The sequence below is a fragment of the Tenrec ecaudatus genome, chromosome 12 (assembly GCF_050624435.1).
Source record: "Tenrec ecaudatus isolate mTenEca1 chromosome 12, mTenEca1.hap1, whole genome shotgun sequence".
In the NCBI taxonomy this organism is placed as follows: domain Eukaryota; kingdom Metazoa; phylum Chordata; class Mammalia; order Afrosoricida; family Tenrecidae; genus Tenrec; species Tenrec ecaudatus.
The window spans coordinates 112,490,628-112,509,836 of NC_134541.1; the positions used below are offsets into that span (position 1 = coordinate 112,490,628).

General features: G+C 49.1%; 1 protein-coding gene and 1 non-coding gene across 3 annotated transcripts in view; both read left to right on the forward strand.

The window, feature by feature from the left end:
- ABCC1 (ATP binding cassette subfamily C member 1 (ABCC1 blood group)) overlaps nt 1-19,209 on the forward strand; it is a 154,153-nt gene that overhangs the window by 15,847 nt on the left and 119,097 nt on the right. The window lies entirely within an intron of this gene.
- Nucleotides 7,924-8,050, forward strand: LOC142423670 (small Cajal body-specific RNA 4). Its single transcript, XR_012779275.1, has one exon.

The window sequence follows — 19,209 nt, forward strand, 5'->3', positions numbered from 1 at the left end:
TGTATACCATATATACTTGTGTATAAGCTGAGTTTTTCAGCACAAACAATGTGCTGAAAAACTGGGGTTCGGCTTGTACACGGGTCAGTGGTACTCCAGCAAGGTGTAACATCTCCCCACTGACACTGTAGGGCTTTGAATGTTTGTTTACTCACATCTAACCAATCAGAGCCATCCTATGACGTGTATCTTTGAATAAGCCTTTTAAAGACCATGTGGGAAGGATGTGGCATGAATGGATGTCATCTGGTCAAGGCCAACTCACAAAAAGAGGAAATCTCATGAAGTCTGACATAGAGTTGATAGCAAGGTGGGTTCGAGATGCATGGAAGACATTCCAGAAGACATCGTGCAACGTGCCTTCCAGAAATGTAGTATTAGTAATGCTATGGATGGCAGTGAAGACTGCACTGTGTATGAAAATGACAGCAGTGATGGTGAGGACAGCAATCTCAGTGAGGACAGCGTCTATGATGACCTCACACCAGCTGAAACTCCAGTTTTGAAGGATGTTAACTCTTTACATTTTAGCTCGGTTGCTGATTGAGCTCAGGGAATAGTGCTCTTAAGGTATCATTGTCGATACCTTATTGTTTTTGTTGATTCTATTTTCTGCTTACTGTGCTGGTTAATTAATGTTAAATGGTTGTCCTTTTATGTTTTTTATTTCAAATAAATATTTAAATACATTACCCCACTGATGTCTCAATTTTTAGTAATTTTATTTTCATTTGTTTTGATTACTGAAACTCACCAATAGCTTCTGCATTTTCCACCCTAGGCTTATACTCGAGTCAATCAGTTTTTCTGGTTTCCCAGGTAATAATTAGGTACCTCGGCTTATACTCAGGTTGGCTTATATTTGAGTATATATGTTATGTACATAGATCTATGTACATATTTATGTCAAGTATCAAGGTAACAGACAGACAGTGGGCCTCTACTCAAGTACTCCCTCAACGCAAGAACACTTTATTCTAATAACCTGGCATTCTGTGATGCTCACCTTCCCAAAATGATCGCTGAAGACAAAATGGGTGCATAAGCAAATGTGAAGAAAGCTAATGGCGCCCAGCTATCAAAAGATATAGCATCTGGAGTTTTAAAGGATTGAAGACAAACAAGCTGCCATCTAGCTGAGAAGCAACAAAGCCCTCATGGAAGAAGCACACCAAACTGTGTGGTCACGAGGTGTCGATGGGATCAGGTATCAGGCATCAAAGACCCAGAACAAAAAATCATGTCAATGTGAATGAGGGGGAGTGCGGAGTGGGGAGCCAAAGCCCATTAGGTTGTTGCATCCTGTCCTATGAGCCTTCCTTAGGGCTCCTGGACCTGGGAGAGGGATGCTGAAGGACTAGTTGGGCAGGTTTAGGGTGTCAGCTCAGAAATTGGGCTGAAGCATGGGGATGTGTGGTCCCAGGCTTTTATTGGGGATTTAGGAGTAGATACCTTGTTGCTTACATATTTTGCTGTTTTATTGGGGGTTTAGGAGTAGATACCTTGTTGTTTAAATATTTTGCTCTCCAGTTCAGCTTGCACCTCTGTGGTCTGGAGGGGTTTCATGGGCTGATCTTTTGAAAGTAGATCACCAGCTTCCTTCCTAGCCTGTCTTGGTCCAGAAGCTCCACTGAAGCCCACCCAGCGTCATTGCAACACACAAGCCCCCCCATGACATAGGAGTGATCTGCATATGAAGTACAATGACTGGGAATCCATCTTGGGTCGCCCACATCGAAGATTGGAATTCAACCACTGAAAGACCACCGTGCCCTAAATACCTTAGTGCACACAGGGAAATAAATCTCTGGGCCTGGGCTGAACAACATACATACATACACACATACATAAATGCATGCATGCATACATACAAACAAACATATCTTGGACCTATCTGAATTTGGGAAGTTCCAGGTATTCTGCTACTAAAAACTTGACAGTGGTGGGATTTTCTAAATGGGATTTGTCCCCTGTTTCTCTATTACTCATTCTGTTCTCTACGTTAGAATCACTGCCAGGCAGTCAAGTCTGCGCTCGTGGTGAGCCTGTGGCACAGAGTAGAACCGCCCAAGGCTTTCCATTTCCAAGGCTTTGATTGTGACAGAAGCAGCCACCTCATCTTCCTCCTGAGGCGCAACTGGTGGGTTTAAACTGCCTGTCTCTTGGTTGGCAACTGATGCTTCACCCTGCCCCCGCGGGGCTCATGTGCCTGGTGTCATAGAAGATGTGTATAGGGGGCTGCAGAAAGGCATGTACGAGAGAAGGAGGATCTTGGCTAGGTACCCATCGTGAGAGCTCATTTCTTCGTGACAGCCTCAGGTGTTTCACTTCCTGTCTCTCCTCTACACGTTTCCTAAACAGGCAGTCTTTTGTTTTCGGAAACAAGGACGAGGCCTTTGGAAACACATTCTGACTTTTGTTGTCGCTTACCAGCACATCTTGGGTCCAGCCGGTTTTTGTTTTTTTTTTTAATGAACAGGTAATTGCTTGAAGATGAAATGGAAACTGGAGGCTCATTAAGTAAATTGCTAATAATGGTCCCTCCTGAAGCAGTCTGTCCTAGACTGTCTTTTGAACGTCTGCACCCTCTGGCCTACTGGGAAAGGTGAGACATTCGTGAGTGGGTGGTGGTTGGGGTGGTGCACCTCAGACCCCCTTGGGTGCCCTTGTTGGAGAGAGGCCCTCGGAGGGTCAGTACCTGTGATGCGTCTAAGTCGGGGCCTTAACCCCGTGCATCTCCTGGACTGACTCTTCCCTGTGATGCGTCTAAGTCGGGGCCTTAACCCCGTGCATCTCCTGGACTGACTCTTCCCTGTGATGCGTCTAGTCCTGGACTGACTCTTCCCTGTGATGCGTCTAAGTCGGGGCCTTAACCCCGTGCATCTCCAGACTGACTCTTCAGCCACTAGTCTCTGAGGGGCTCCTGAGGATGGACGCACTGTGCCCAGTGCTGGAAATCCAGGGGCGCCCCTGTCCTCAGCTTTCCATCTTGGGGGACCAAGGGAGGGAGGAATGAATGGAAAGTCATTACCGAGCTGTGCAGGGGAGCCCCGTGATGCTCAGTGAGTGCAGCCAGGGCCTTGATCTGTTTGCAAAGCAAAGATAGCCATTTGGCTGTATGCGAGGGGGGTGCCCCCCCAAACCAGAATTTTTTTTCAAAGCTATCTACTTAATTAAAAAAAATTTTTTTTTTTACAAAACAGCTATATCACTTTCAAAGTACTCGCCACAACACTTAATCCATTTGTCTGCGTTTTTCAAATTTATCTGTTTGGATGGCTGACAGCACTTCCCTTGTTTGTTTTCTTTGCCTCTTCTACGTTCTCAAATCACTGTCTTTTCATGCCCCCCTTCCTTCATGGAAGCAAAAAGAAGCCGCATAGAGCAAGGTCAGGTGGGTCTGGTACGTGGGGCCAGAGAGGCATGCTGGTTTTTGCCAAAAATGGGCACACTGAGATGGCTGCCTGAGCAGGTGCCTTGTCATTGGTGACAAAACCAGTCTCCCGTGTGCCACAAGTCAGGCCTTTTTTGTCACACACTGTTTTGCAATCTTTTCAGAACCTTTTACTTAGAAAGCTTGATTAACAGCCTGACCTGGTGGAGCAAACTACAGGTTCATTATGAGTCGACATTTTTGTCCATTCAGGAAGTTGATGGGTATCCAGAACACGGTTTGTCATCAATCGACATTTCACCTTTTTTGAAGCGAGAAAACCGCTCGTGCACTTGAGTTTTTCCTGTAGTGCTGTCCTTGTGAGCTGTGTTCCACATCACAATAGTTTCTGCGGTATTTTTCCCCAAGCTGGAAACACAATTTCACAGTTGCACACTGTTCTCTTAAATAGGCCATCACAAAAAACGAGATTCCCAGCCCTCATGACCATGGACACCTCTGCTGGGAGGGACTGGAGCTCAGCCTTGAGCAGGCGTCCTCAAACTGCGGCCCACTGAGGACATCTGTCCAGCCCACCCCGCTGGGTGTTTTTGCCTCATTTGTATTTTTACTTCAAAATTAGATACGTGCCGTGTGCATAGGAATCTGTTCATAGTTTTTTTTGAAACTATAGCCCGGCCCTCCAGTGGGTCTGAGGGACAGTGAACTGGCCCTTGTGTAACAAGTTTGAGGACCCCTGGCCTAGAGCACCATTTCCTGGGTGTGAAGTTGTCATGGACTCTTAGTTTACATTTTGAAACATGAATAAAAGGATTTTACTAAAAAAAACAAAAAACAAAAAAAAACCGAGATTCCTGTGAAACTGCTTTTATGAAGAAATTTACTGTGACCAGAGACAACCTTCCGAGGTGATGCCACTGGGTGCACTAGCTCAGAGCGAGTTGTTCAATGTGGGAAAAATACATACTACAAAAGCTCTGCCCGGCCTGGTGCAATTCTGGTTTGTTTTTTTTTTTGGGGGGGGGGGTTGGTTAGCAGCCCCCTCACATGTGGCCAAGACTCCAAATACAGTGACTTAAAATAGAACGAGTTTCTCATGTAGAAACCCTAACTGGCATGGCAGTGCTGACCTTGAGATTGCTAGGTCAGGGTCTTCCCATCTGGTGTCTTCTACTCCAGGTGCAGCATGCTGCTGCTGTTCTAGGCCCCCCTCCTCATCTGTGTAGCACTTTGGTGTCCATGTACGAGGCAGGCAAATGCACATCCCTTGGTCAGAGCATAGTCACAAGGCCACAGGTGGCTGGGCAATGTGCTTTCCCTTCTGGGCAGGCTCCAAAGGAAGGCCCGTGTATCCGGAGCTCAGAGAGCAGCAAGGAAGGGTCTGAAGGTGGCACAGAGAGGCTGGGACTTGGCCCTGCAGGGCTTGGGTCCTCTAGGCACCAAACAGCCTTTCAACACGACTCTTTCCAACTTCTGGAAAGAACCAGTGACTAAACCACTTCCAGTCTTTGCTCTGTCCCTACATTGTCATGTAATTTTGGTCGCAGTTTCTTAACGGTGTATTTTTATAAATAACACCGAGAACTGAAGGAGGCCTGCTGCACCGTGGTTAAGCTCTGAGGCGGTACCGGAGAGGTCAGCTGTCTGAGCCCACCAGCAGCTCCTTGGGAGGCAACACCTGGTAGTCGCTCAGAAAGACGCAGCCATCGGGCACTTCTGTCCTGTAGGGTTGCGATGGGCACCCAGCAGCAGCAGCAGCATGCCGAGAATCACTCTGGGGTCGCCATCCTGTGGGTGGAGACCTGTTCTCCACTGCTCACAGAAGTGGCGCTGTCCAGCATTGGTGCTTTGGTGACGGACTTGTTTAACCGGCTGCATGTCGTCCAGATTCATCCCCCTTACCAGATGTCTTGTGGACTCATTATTCTTGATGATTTCGTTGTGTTATTATATGTACCTACTGCAATTTGTTGTATCTGTTCATCTGTGATGGCCACTTAGACACATACACTGGACCTGTGTTCATTGCAGAACTAACTAGTCACCAGAACAGATAGAAACCATCTGTTTGTGGCACCGCTCTTGGGAGTGGGACTGCTGGATCATAAAGTATTTTATTTTTTCCCCATTGGCTTGCATTTTTATTTTTTAATAATTTCATTGGGGGCTCATACAACTCTTAGCACAATCCATCCATCCATCCATTATGTCAAGCACATTTGTACATTCGTTGCCCTCATCATTCTCAAAACATTTGCTTTCCGTTTGGGCTCTTGGAATCAGCTCCTTGTTTTTCATTTTTCCCCATCCCTCCCTGCTCTCCCTCATGAACCCTAGACAATTTATAAATTATTATTCTGTCATATCTTACAGTGCCCGACATCTCCCCTCACCCACTTTTCTGTTGTCCGTCCCCCAGGGAGGAGGTTATATGCAGATCCTTGCAATCAGTTCCCCCTTTCCACCCCACCCTCCCTCCACCTTGAAGTATTTCTATAAGGGGACTTCAAAATGCAATCAAACGACACGGCAATTTTTACTGATTTTTTTTTTTTGAAGCCCCCTTCTGTTTCTAGCTTTCTGAGGAAGTGCCGTTCCATTTTCCAAAGCTTGGTATTTCGGTGCCGCGGGGCTGGTTCTGACTCATAGCCACCCTGTGATGTCACAGAATGAACCACTGCCAGGTTTCACACCCTCCTTACAATCGTCCTTATGTTCAAGGCCACTGTTGCAGCCACTGTGTCAGTCCATCTCCTGGAGGGCGTTTTTGTTGCCTCTCCACTCTACCCAGCATGATGTCCTTCTCCAGGGACTGGTCTCTCCTGATAACATGCCCAAAGTACGTGAGACAGAGTTTCGCCATCCTTGCTTCTAAGGAACCGTGGCAGTTACATAACCTGCTGTCAGCTTGAGACTATTGAGTGAAAGGGTGGAGGGTGGGGTGGAAAGGGGAATCGATTACAAGGATCTACATATAACCTGGGGGATGGACAACAGAAAAGTGGGTGAAGGGAGACAAAAGGACAGTGTGAGATATGACAAAACAATAATTTATAAATTATCAAGGGTTCATGAAGGATGGGGGAGAATGGAGGAAGGGGAAAAATGAACTGATACCAAGGGCTCAAGTAGAAAGCAAATGTTTTGAGAATGATGATGGCAACAGATGTACAAATGTACCTGACACAATGGGTGTATGTATGGATTAGGTTAAGAGTTATATGAGCCCCCAATAAAGTGATTGAAAAAAAAAGTGAAAGGGTGGAGTTTAGCCTGTCAAGTCAATCAAGGTCGTAGCTTGATGTCTTCATTTGGGGCACTAAGGAGATAAGGAGCTAGCTGGAGGTGGTACACAGATACTCCCTGTGAGATATTCTTGCTGACAAGACACATGGAGCTGCGCTACAGCCCTGGAGCTGAAGGAGCCACGTGGAGACCCCTGCTAGTGCTGAGATGCTTCCACTACCACTGGATCCACAAGACTTCTCACCCACTGGCCTGTGATCTTCCTGCGTTCGGCGTCATTGCATATGTTGCGTGAGTCTGAGGAAGAATTTATAGATTGGTATAGGACACATGGGCTAATATCAAACATATGGACTTGATCTGGACTGGGCTGGGGTGTTTTCTGAATGTACAAGTACGCTGATATAAAGTTCTCTCTTACACACACGAGTGTCTGAATCTGTTTCTCAAGTCAACACAGACTAACACAGGAGCATGCTTGCTGTACTCCCCAGACACATTTGTTCTTTGGGCATGGCACTCTCAATAGTCTTCTCCAGCACCATCTATTCAAATGCATGGATTCTTCTTCGGTCTTCCTTACTCAGTGTCCAACTTTCACATGCCGATAGGGCAGTTGAAAATACCAGGACTGGGGTCAGGCGCACCCTAGTCCTCAAAGTGGCCGCCTTGCTCTTCAACACTTTTTTTTTTTTAACAATTTATTGGGGCTCATACAATTCTTTTCACAGTTCATACATATACATACATCAATTGTATAAAGCACATCTGTACAGTCTTTGCCCTAATCATTTTTTTCTCTTCTTTTACATTTTATTAGGGATTCATACAACTCTTACCACAATCCATACATATACATACGTCAATTGTATAAAGCACATCCATACATTCCCTGCCCCAATCATTCTCAAGGCATTTGCTCTCCACTTAAGCCCCTTGCATCAGGTCCTCTTTTTTTTTTTCCCCTCCCTCCCCTTTTCCCCCCTCCTTCATGTGCCCTTGGTAATTTATACATCGTTGCTCTTCAACACTTTTAAAGAGGTCTTGTGCATTCCGCCTTCTGATTTCATGACTGCTGCCTCCGTGGGCATGGGCTGTGCACCCAGCAAGTGAAATCCTTGACGACGCCCATCTCTTCTCATGATGGGTCCAGCGGGGGTGGGGTGTGTGTGTGTGTGTGTGATGGTGCTTTCTTTCTGTAGAGTTGTAATCCGTACTGAAGGCTGCATTTCTTAATCTTTACCATTTTACCCTTCTGCCAGCAGTATTAAATTTAGAGATCCACTGGAGGACTAAGAAGGCGGAGTCTGATGAAGCAAGACTCTGCTGATACCCTCCTCCTAGACAAAAGGGGTGGAGAGAGCAGCCCTTATTGAGAGCATCACAGGGCTGACTGTACCATCAACATTCTAAAAAAAAAAAATGTAGAGCTCCATCCCTCCCGTAGCCTCACCGGTATGTGCTGTTTTCTGGATTCCGTTTTGCAGTGTTGCGATGGCACCTGAGCGTTTTTTGATTTGTGTCTCATTTTTGTAATAGCTAATTGTGAGCATCTTCGTATGTGTTTTGGGGCCACCTGGATGCCCTCTGGGTGAAGTATCAGCTCCTGTCTTTTGCCCACTTTTGGGTCGCATTGTTTGTCAGCCCCTGGTGGAATTCTTGCGGTTTGCTGTATATTCTAGAAATGAGCCTTTATCTGATAACGCTGTTGCCCAAGAGTTCTTACCCAGTCTCTGGCCTCTCTTTTCACTCTCGAAAATCGTTTGATGATCGCAAGTAGGAAGTAACTTCCAAAAGGTCATGGCAAAATGAAAAGATAGTCGAGTTTTCCCACAGACTTCTTCAGGCCCCCTTGGTCCCAGCTATCTAAGTCACCCCTGCTGCTTATACATTTGTAGTTTTGTTTAGCAGCATGTTTATGTTGTTAAGTTAGGCCCCTCAGTTTTGACGATTGTATCTTCTGGGAATTTTGATTGGATTTTTAGCTTTCACGTGTAGGTCTTTCTACATTTGAGTTCGTTTTTGTGTATGACCTGAGGTTTGGATCCGAATTCATGTTTTTCTGCATATCAAATGGAATCAAGTTTGGGGTATCATGGAGGGGATGGGGAGGTTGGGAGGGTGCTACTGGCATCTAGTGGGTAGAGGTCATGGGGTCCTCTTAAACATCCTCCAATATGTAGGACAGAAGAATGATTCGATTCAATTTCAAATGTCCACAGGTCTGAGGTGAGGACACCCGGTCTAGACTCAGCTCGTTTGCTGCTGACATAGATGCAAGGATGCAGACCCCCTGGAGAGAATGGCGGTTCTTCCTGCCACTTACTGGCTTTTGTCTCCTGGGTGACATCAGTCACACTTTAGATCTATTAGTACCTCTGGGTTTTCAGGGCCTGACCCCACAGGGAACATCAGATCCCCAGTAACCGTGTGCAGGACTTCCATACGTGGATATGAAGTCAAGGTCTAATGGCTCCTTGTCTTGGAGCAGCCAAGGACGGAGAGTCAGGAATTGGAGGAGGAGATTGAATGGGCAGCTAAGGGCCTTCATGAACGACTGCCGCCTGTGCCAAGAGACCAGGAAAAACTGGATAGTACCCGGCCACCACGCCTGGCCCGTCTGACCAAAGACTGAGGACGAATCCTGCTTGAAAGGGAGAAAACATATCACAGAAGATCAGATTCTTACGGAAACCAGATGCTCTGGAGCTATGGAGGCTGGATGAAGCCCCGGAACCACTGCTCTGAGACAGTCCTGACGCTGCACACCTTCTCTAAACCAAACCCCAAATGGTTCTGCAGAGGACGTCAAGAAGGCCTGCCTGCCGTGAGCATTGGCGCTCTTTCAGAGAGCGTCCTCTGTGGGGTAAAACCGACAGCAGCAACAGGCAAGATTAAATAGGAAGCTAGTTGAGGGGCAGTGTTAGTGAGGCAGGAGCAACCCCCCAAAGGACAACTCAAAGAGCATGACCCCGGCCACCAATGGCACATGTAGGACAAGTGGACGTGGCTTTGCCGTGTGTGTTCCCAGCAACAACGAAATATGCGTAACTAATAATAGTCCATCTTCCTGCTCCTGGAGCACCTTACAGACATTGGCGAGGGCAACACCGTGCCGGTAAAGCTGCCGGGATCTGACATAACCCCAATGGCAGGTGAATTCGGTGGGAGCACGTTCTTTGGAAAAAATAGTGGCACTGGTGGAAATCTCCACCAGCAGGCTGGAAGCAAGCACAGCTGCGGGATGACCGGGCGCTTTGGAAAGGGCAGCCCTTTGGCGAGGTCATAGATTCCACTGCCTCCCTCCTCTCGGCCTGGGCACTGTCGAGACAAGAGGGCCGCTGGCTGGTGGAGATGATCAGAGACCTGGGTGCTGCCAGGTGGGCCCAGCTAGCCTGGTCAGGTAGCCTGACGGTGACAAGCAGAGGCTCGCGCGAGTTCAGAGCTGTTTGATCAGTGCGGGGAGTGTTGGGGTGACCATTGCCCCTTTCCTGGGATTCAAGGGGCCCAGAAGAAACGGCATGCTCTGTCTTGAGTCTCTTGCCATTTCTTCATGGTGCCCTTGGTTTAGGAACGAGGCCGGGCGAGGGGTGTAGACACCCCACAGTCAGCCCCCTCCCAGAGACTATCAGCTGGGGCCTGCGTGCCGTTCGTTGTCAGAGAAATGAGGAGGCGAGACCCTGGACCGCAGCGATTGAAGGGGATTGCTCCATCGATGGAGAGACACACCCTGAGAGCAAAGATACTAGAAAATGAAGAAAGGCATTTCTTAGAATCATCAGCGCGATATGGTAACAACTTCCTTTCCCTTCTCCACTTGCTTCTTTATCTCTGTGAGTCCTTTCATTGCTGTAGGTCTCAGGTGGAGTCCAGGGTACCTGGCCGCAGCCCCCCGTGCCCAGAGGCTGCCGCTGTGAAGATGCCTAGAGGAACTCGAGAGTCCAGGGAGCCGTGGTAGCTGCGGTTCAGGGCCTGGTTCTGCCACTTGCGAGCTGTGCGACTCTGGACAAGTTACTTAACCTCTCTGGACCCCCGTTTTCTCACTTGTTGCTGTTAGGTTTCGACTCTCAGTGACGGGAATACTGCCTGGTAGTTCCTACACCATCCTCGCGATTGTTAGGTTTGGGCTCATTGTCGTGGCCGCTGTGTCAGTCCGTGTCATTGAGAGTCATTCTTTTTGGCTGTCCCTCCACTTGACTGAACATTGGTATCTGTCTCCAGGGACTGCCCTCTGCTGATAAGATGTCCAAATCATATGAGACGAAGTTCCACCATGCTTGCTTCCTCCAAGACTGATGGGTTTGCTCTCCCAGCAGTCCATGAGAGTCTCAGAAGTCTCACCTGCACGTGGTTAGTGTATCACCCGCCTGCCTCCCCTGCACCATGTGACTGATGGTTGTGCAGGCCTCAGAGAGCTGAAAACTAAACGAGGCCTGAAACACTATGAAGATGCAGTTTCTTTTACTAGTAGGGGCCGCTGCCATTGTGAGGGCCACCATCCTGGTCCTGTTATACACAGTCTGCTCTGGGCCAAAGAAAAGCCCCCAGTCCAGGAGGGATGTTCGATAGAAACAGCACTGTGCAGTGCGTCTTTCTAAGTGGGCCCCGCTTGGCTTCTGGCCCCCTGGGTATGCAGTCTCTCTGTGCAGGTCCAGAAGCCATTTTGCTCCTTGTCTCAGTTTCCACATCTGTGACATGGAGCTGGTACTGGAAGTCTCTAGAGGAGTAGAAAGCCTCATCTTTGTCCCATCTTTCCACCAGACTGTGCCAATCACTGTTGGCCAACCCCAGAGTAAGAGTGAACATACAGCTCCCGGAGGCGTCAGCAGCGTGGAACTAGCGGTTGTGTATAGAATCTAGCAATGACACCAAGGAGGGAGATGTCACCAGTCAAACCAGCCATGCCCTACAGTGGAAGGAGCAGCAGGATCGAATCCCTCAGGCCAGACATGATCTCACAGAGTGGATCCCTGCTGGGATTGTTTCCAAATGGAAACAGTGTAAAACGCACACCAGGGAACTGATCTCTGCACGGGCAGTGACTTCCCCAGGGCCACCCAGCGGGAAGTGGTGGTGTGGGCTGAGCTCAATCTGCTGCTCCAGTGCCTGGGCTCTTAAAAACATACATATTTGGTTGTTGTTGGAGACTATACACAGCAAATCATACATCAATCCAACCACTTCTACTTGTAGCATGCAGTGATGTTCATATTCTTTTTTTAAAAAAATGTTTTATGGAGATGTTCATATTCTTTGGGATGTGTGGCTCCCCTCCCCCTCCTCATCAGATATAAACTCACTGCCCCCTAAGATTCCTGTTCCTGCTGCCCTTCCCCGAGAGCAGTGCTCAGCAAAGCTCTTCCTCCCCCGGCCGCCCGGGGTCCACCCGTCGGGGTGGGGCACAGAGTCGAGGCTTCTGTTTGGAGGGCAGGGGCCTGGAGACGGAGCTGGAGAGCTGGGGTGGAGATTGAAGATGACTAGGATTTTCCATTTTGGGTGGATTTCAAGCGAAGGGAAGAAGGGTGAGGCGGAAATGGTCCCCTCTTAGTCTCGTCATCTCTGGGAGCGTTCGCAGGCGTCTGGGTGATGCGGCCCATTTGCTGTGGGGAACCTAACTGCAGCTTGGTTTCCCCGAACTCCGTTAATCCCGTTGTCCATGCACTTCCACTCCCTGAGTTCCCAACCAACGATCCGCGACCCTGCTGCGTATTCCTCTGGAAGGTCATTATCTGCTCCTGGACGCGGGTGTGTCTAGCCTCCTGGCCCTTCCCACAGCTCACGCAGCTCAGGAAGCCCGTCCTGATCCCCCACGTGGGCATGATCACAACGCTAGCTTCACTGATGGAGCAGTCACGGCCGCATGCGTCGCTCTCTATCCGCTCCTGGAGGCAGCTCAGGAGCCAGCCTACCTGTGTTGGAGGCTCCTGCTCCCTGGCTGTGTGACCTTGGGCAAGTTGCCTTACTTCTCTGAGCCTCCGTCTCCTGCGAAATGGTAACACTAGTGCCAGAGAGTGGTTGGTGGTGAAGCAATGGGATGTGTGGATTCAGGTCTTAAAATGACGTTGGAAAGTAGCCATGGCTGTGCTTGTCTTGGGGAGGACGCAGCGGGGGTCTTCCGGGCACAGTTGTGGACGGGCCAGGCTGGCTAGGCCTGGGTGGCAAAGCCAGCATGTGGACCAGAGCTGTTGGTCACCAGGACTCATGTTCTCGCCACCGTTTGCTCCAGACGTATGGAATGGTTTAAGAAGCTTTCTTCTCCTTGCACTTTTTACTGCAAATCGAGTGGAGGTTTGTTTGCAGAGCAGGTCGCCAGCTGTCCACTCAGCAGTTCACCGCATCTGGTTTCAGCTCACCACCCGTTGCCACCCCTCATTGTGTCATCCCTTACATCACTTCCCCTGAGCGCTTCCTGTTTTCATTTCTCTTCTTTCCTGACCCTCTGAACTTTGTCCTGGGGTAAGCGCTGCCCTCTGTCTTAATGGCTGATGATGCTAACATTGTGCTGAGGCCTGGCTCGTGGGGGGGGGGGGTCCCATCAGTTTCTTATTGGACTGCTAAGCTTTGTTTCTTTGATGAGTGTGAGCTTTGCTCCGCATCTCTCTTCTGTTCTTCCCAGGACCTTCAAAGGCAATCCTTTTCCATCCAGTTGGCAGTGGTCGCTGGGCACCATCTAGTCCTTCTGGTCTCAGGGCTGTGCAGACTGATACTTAAATAGTCCATTAGTACATCGCACTAATTGCTTCCATGCCTTTTGAGTCTCATCTCTATCACCTTTCCTTCGGATGGCAAGAGACCAACAGTCGTACCGTAGATGGTTGCTCATAAGCTTTTAAGACCCCAGTTGGACCCAATTGAGTTTTTGGGAAAAGCAGTGCCGTTGTTGAAAAGTAAGACATTTCAGACAAAATTCCAGAGCACCGGCTCCTCTTAAAAATGAACCTAGTTGTGGCACCCCGACTCCGCATTCTGATGTGGCAGCACGTGGTTGGTGCCGGGGAGTGAGTTGGCTTCTAGATAGAACTTATGCTCTGGTTTGCCGCAGTCCCCACCACTCCCTGTTACCTCCTAGATGTTAGATCGATTGGTCTTATAATCACTTATGATCACTTTCTCAGATACCTTTATGCTGTAAGAATATACCATATATACTTGAGTATAAGCCGACCCGAGAATCAGCCAAGGCACTTAATTTTATCACAAAAGCTGCATTAAAAGTGTGCTGAAAAACTCGGCTTATACACAAGTATACATGGTAGCTAACATCTTATAGTACCTGTTATAGGCCCTGGCAATGTTTTTATAGATTCATTCTTTTATTTTTATTATTATTAAATACTTTTATTGGGGACCCTTAAATCTCTTATCACAATCCATATATTCATCCAATGTGTCAAGCACATTTGCACATATGCCGCCATCGTCATTTTCAAAGCATTCTCTTCCCACTTGGGCCCGATATCAGCTCCCCATTTCCTCCCCCACCCGCCCTCACAAACCCTTGATAATTTATTATTTTCATATCTTACATCATCTTCCATCGCCCTCACCCACTTTTCTGTTCGTCCCCCTGGGAGGGGGGTTCTAGGTTGATCCTTGTGATTGATCCCCCCCACCCCACCCTCCCCTAATCCTCCTGGTATCTCTACTCTCATTGTTTGCCCTGTGGGGTTTATCTATCCTGGATTCCCTGTGTTGCAGGCTCTTATCTGTAGCAGTGTGTATGTTCTGGTCTAATCCGATTTGTAAGGTAGAATTGCGGTCATGATAGTGGGGGGAAGGAAGCACCAAAGAACTAGAGGAAAGTTGTGTGCTTCATCAGTGCTATACTGCACCCTGACTGACTCATCTCTACTCTGTGACCCCTCTGTGAGGGGATGTCCAATTGTCTACTGATGGGCAGTGGACCCCCCCCCCCATTTGCCTTGGGTATGATTATATTCTGGGTCTTAGATGCCTGATACCTGATCCCATTGACACCTCATGATCACACAGGCTGGTGTGCTTCTTCCATGTGGGCTTTGTTGCTTCCCTGATAGATGGCCGCTTGTTTATCTTCAAGCCTTTAAGGCCCCAGGCGCTATGTCTTTTGATAGCCAGGCACCATGAGCTTTCTTCACCACATTTGCTTATGCACCTGCTTTGTCTTCAGTGATCATATCGGGAAGGTGAACATCACAGAATGCCGGATCATTAGAACAAAGTGTTCTTGCGTTGAGGGAGGACTTGAGTCAAGTACTGGCCTCCAGATTCATTCTTTTAATTCTCCTCACAACCCTAGAGGTCAGGGGCTGCTTTTTAAGCAGCTCTATTCTAGAGATAATTCATATGCCATAATTCATATGCACTGAAAGTGCCTGGCACGGTGGTTTTTAATATCTTCACAGGGTTGGGCCAATGCACAATCAGTTTTAGACCATTTCTGTCACCCCAGAAAGAGGGTGTCCCTTCATTGTCACCCTACAGCCTCTGCATTTCCCAGCCCCAGGTAAGCCCACTGTTGGCAAGCCCCCTCTAATCACTCTGTCTCTGGAGCTGGAGAACCCTTTTTGTGTTACCATTTTTTTTATGATCGGTAGCTTTATAAATCTGTTCTTGTTGGAGGTTGGAAATAACACATAAAACGCACACTGTATGTATTACCAATGACTAACAATAAGATGTAAAAAACCAAATACTTTGTTTTAAGGGCTGTCTGTTGTAACACAGATACATCATAATAGATTCATTGTAACTCAGATACCTGTACACAGGCCCACACGAGACGTGGACCTGTGACTGAATAGGCATTTAGGTTGTATGCAATTTTTCAGTGCTTATAAACGATATACACAGTTTTGTGTGACATTTGTATTTCTTCAGTTCCCTTGGATATATACCAAGGTACGCAAGAAAGCGTGGCTGCTAGGGATCGAGTTTATACACTCCTGGCTCTGTTCTGAATTAAGTGTGTTCAAACAAGTTGCCGCCATTGGCGGATGGCTACAAATATGCTCTCTCTGTCTTCGTCTCAGTAAAGTACCTTGTAAAAGAGTGGTTCTCAACCTTCCTAAGGCCGTGACCCTCTCATGCAGTTCCTCATGTTGTGGTGACCCCCCAACCATAACATTATTTTCGTTGCTACTTCATCACTGTCATTTTGCTACTGTTACGAACCGTGCAACCCCTGTGAAAGGGTCTTTTGACAACACCCCTCCCCTAGGGGTCACAACCCACAGGTTGAGAACCACTGTCAGGTCCAGTGTAAGCAGTGACTTGCCAGGGGATCTGCGGGGCCCCTAAAATCAAGGCAGAGAAGTCATGGAGACTGGGAAACTGGGTGAGAGAAAGGCCAGGGTGTCAGGCTGGCTTGACGAGGGAAACAAATGCAGTGACACTCTTAAGTGTGTAAGAGAGAACTTTATATCGAGAAGTAATGCTATATCAAGGAAGCAGCCCAGCCCAGTCTGACTCAAGTCCGTAAGTCCAATACTGGTTCAGTAAGTCCCTCTTCAGACTCCTGTAGCCACTGGCGATGGTGCAGACTGTGGGGAGATCACAGGCTGGTGGGTGCAGACTCTAGTGGATCCGAGGTCGGTGAATGGGGAGCGAGAGAGAAGGGTCTTCCTTAAGACAAGGCAATGTCCCCAGGGAGACCACACCAGACTGTCTTGACTGACAGGTCTGACTACACGCCCAGCCAGGAGTGTCCAGTTGACATCAAATCATTCAACTACCGCAGCCAAGAAAGTTGCACCCAGAACAGATGCTTTCCAGCACAGTGCTGTGTCTAGTCATTCTTCAGGGTAGCAAGGGAATTTCATTGGGAAAGCTTACCCCACCCACCCTCCAGCCTTGACCTTGCCTCTTCAGATTTATTGATTTGTTTTTGTTGCCGTGCACAAAACGGAACATCCGAGTCCCCGCAGACGCCAAAATTGCCGTTTTGACGTGGGGTAAACCAAACAGTGCGGAGCCCGTGGGAAAAGGGCTGGAGGGATGGGAGCGCCGACGTCAGAAAGTGTCGGCCTTGCTGGAGGAGATGTCCCCAAACGGTCTCTTCACATTTCTGTACAGCCTTTAAAATAAAGCGTCCGTGATTTTGTAAAGACTCCCTGGCATCTTCGTGTAGGAGTGGCCTGGCCGAGTCCTGGGTACCTCTGTTTAGCCATTTCAGAAACCACTAGACTGTTTTCCAAAGCGGTGCACTGCGGTTAGCTCTGTTTGACCGGTGGGAAAAGGGCCAGCGGGGTGAAGGAGCCAGGGACTAGCGTGTCAGTGGGCGGACGCTAGTGTCTGCTCCAGTTACTTCTCACGCAAGAAAACTCACCTCCATTGAGGTGACGGGGGTGGTCACGCCAGTCTCTCGCCTGAGGGGCATCTGGAAGGCTTGCCTTCTCTCTGACTTTGGATGCTTCCATTCGTTGGAATTTGCTTGAAGTTGTTTCCAAGTACTGAGGCGGGTGCCGTCCAGTTTTCATTCTGCCAAGTCGGCCGGGTCGCCCCGGGTGTGTGTCTCACAGTGCCGAAATGACCTCTGCAGACTTCAGACGCTGCCCCTGCCTTACAGGTTTTTTTCTTTACAGTTTGGGGCACCTTGGAGAAAAAGGAGCTCGTGGGACTTCCTTAGCCACAGCCCAGCCAGTGTGTGATGGGAAAGACACCCCAAAGAGGACAAACCCGCCCCTCCCCCCAAAATCCGAGTTGCCGTGAGTCACCTCTGACTCGGGGCAGGGAAACTGAGGGCCAGTGGGTATGCCAGATTGTCATCTCTGCAGGTAGAGTTCCAAGCCTGCCTCCCCAGGTGCCTCTGCGTGCATTTTGGCCGCAGTCAAGCGCTTAACTGTGTGTGCTTTCCAGGGAGCAGACATTGGGTGGGACAGTTAGTCACTTTAAGGCATAGAGATTTCTTTCCTCTAGTGAGACTCTAAAGGCTGAATCCCCTTAGGGATCACAGGTTAAAAGTTATCATTGTCCGTACAGCGTGCACGTGCGTGGCCGGGCTATTGACTGCCCCCTGGACCTCTCTCCTTGCATTCGGGCCTGGCCAAGGTGAACTTCATGCGTTCTTCAGTTGAAGAAGTAATTCCTAAGGGGGCTCAGTGTGCTGTGCTTCAGAATAGCAAAGGGTGGGCCACGGTCCAAGCGGCAGCCTGCAGGCGCCGGATTAAATCACCAGAGTATGTCAGAACCTATCGCCACGCATGGGCTCCGGTTCCCACACGCATGGGCTCCTTCCAGACAAAATGTGGTCAACGTGCTCCACCACCAGTGCATGCCTCTTGGAACATGCGCATCTGAATCGCGTGAAAGTGTCTTCCACAACAAAGGCAACAACCCCAGGAGTGGCTCCCGAGGGAATCTGCGAGGGCAGTGCATCGTGTCATACGGCAGAAGTTGGCAAAAAACACATTCAGTTTCTTCATGTTTGGCCTTTGCGATTCATGGATGAATTTGAAAAATAGTCCTATCGCCTGGTCTTCTGCGCGCATGGGTGGATGTTACCCTATCACTGAGAGCATTGTACTTAAAAACAGATCTTAAAATATGCATGTTTCCAAGGGTTTATGGGAAAATGGGACGAAAGATTGAGGTTTTCCCACAAACTTTCTGAACCCCTCTCATGCACACACACGCATGCACATGTGCACACACACATACGTATATCCTTCTCAAGTTGAACTATTGGTGGAAGGGAAGGTCTGTTTGCTCCAGATCTGCGGAAGGAAGACCTCTGGCTGTCTGTGTCTGTAGAGACGGCAGCTGAGAAAGTCTTAAGTCGCAATCCTGCGCTGTGACGTGAGCTTCTCACAAGTCGGAATGAATTTAAAAGCAGTGCTTTTTTTGAGTCTCATCGCTGCTTTGTCTTGCTCACCATCTGTCACCACGGAGCTCCGGAAGGGCAAGACAGGGCCTTTGTCCCTGTCCATTGCTAGTCCACAATAAAGAGTCGTCTAGAGTGTGGCTGGGTCTGTCCTCACAGATAGCCTTGGAATGTGTGACCAAACGGGGGTCTGGGGCATACAAGATCTCTAGGATGTAGGGAGGGGGCGTGACTGGAGAGGAGCTTGAGGGGAGGACAGACTGGATGGAGGGAGCGCGGACCAGTGTTGGCTCCTCTGGTGTGATGGGGGTGGAAGGGCCCGAGAGTGACGAACAGGTTGCCGCAAGCTGCCTGGGACGGACACCGTGAACACCTGCCTGAGACGGACACCGTGAACATTTTGCTCACAACCATCTGTCTCCCTTCTCACGGAGGCAGGCAGCCTGGCGGCCTGGGCTCTGGACCACTTTCTGGGGGTTAGGGGTAAGGCCGGAGGCTGCCTCCAGATGATTTCAGACGTTGCGCAGTAGAGGGTGAGAGTGGACTCAGTTCTCCGGCATCGGCCACCACCAGCTGGGTTGGGCAGCGCAGACTTGGGCTCCCGCTGGCTCCTCTTCAGGCCTGCGGTGGGGAATTGCACACCCATGCTGTCTGTAAACAGGATCCGTGCCCGGCACCCAGTAGGGCCCTGACCTCACTGCAGGCCTCGGAATGTTCCGTCCTCTAGCTTTCCCTCGATGCACAGCCACCCCCTGTGTTAGGAAACCCA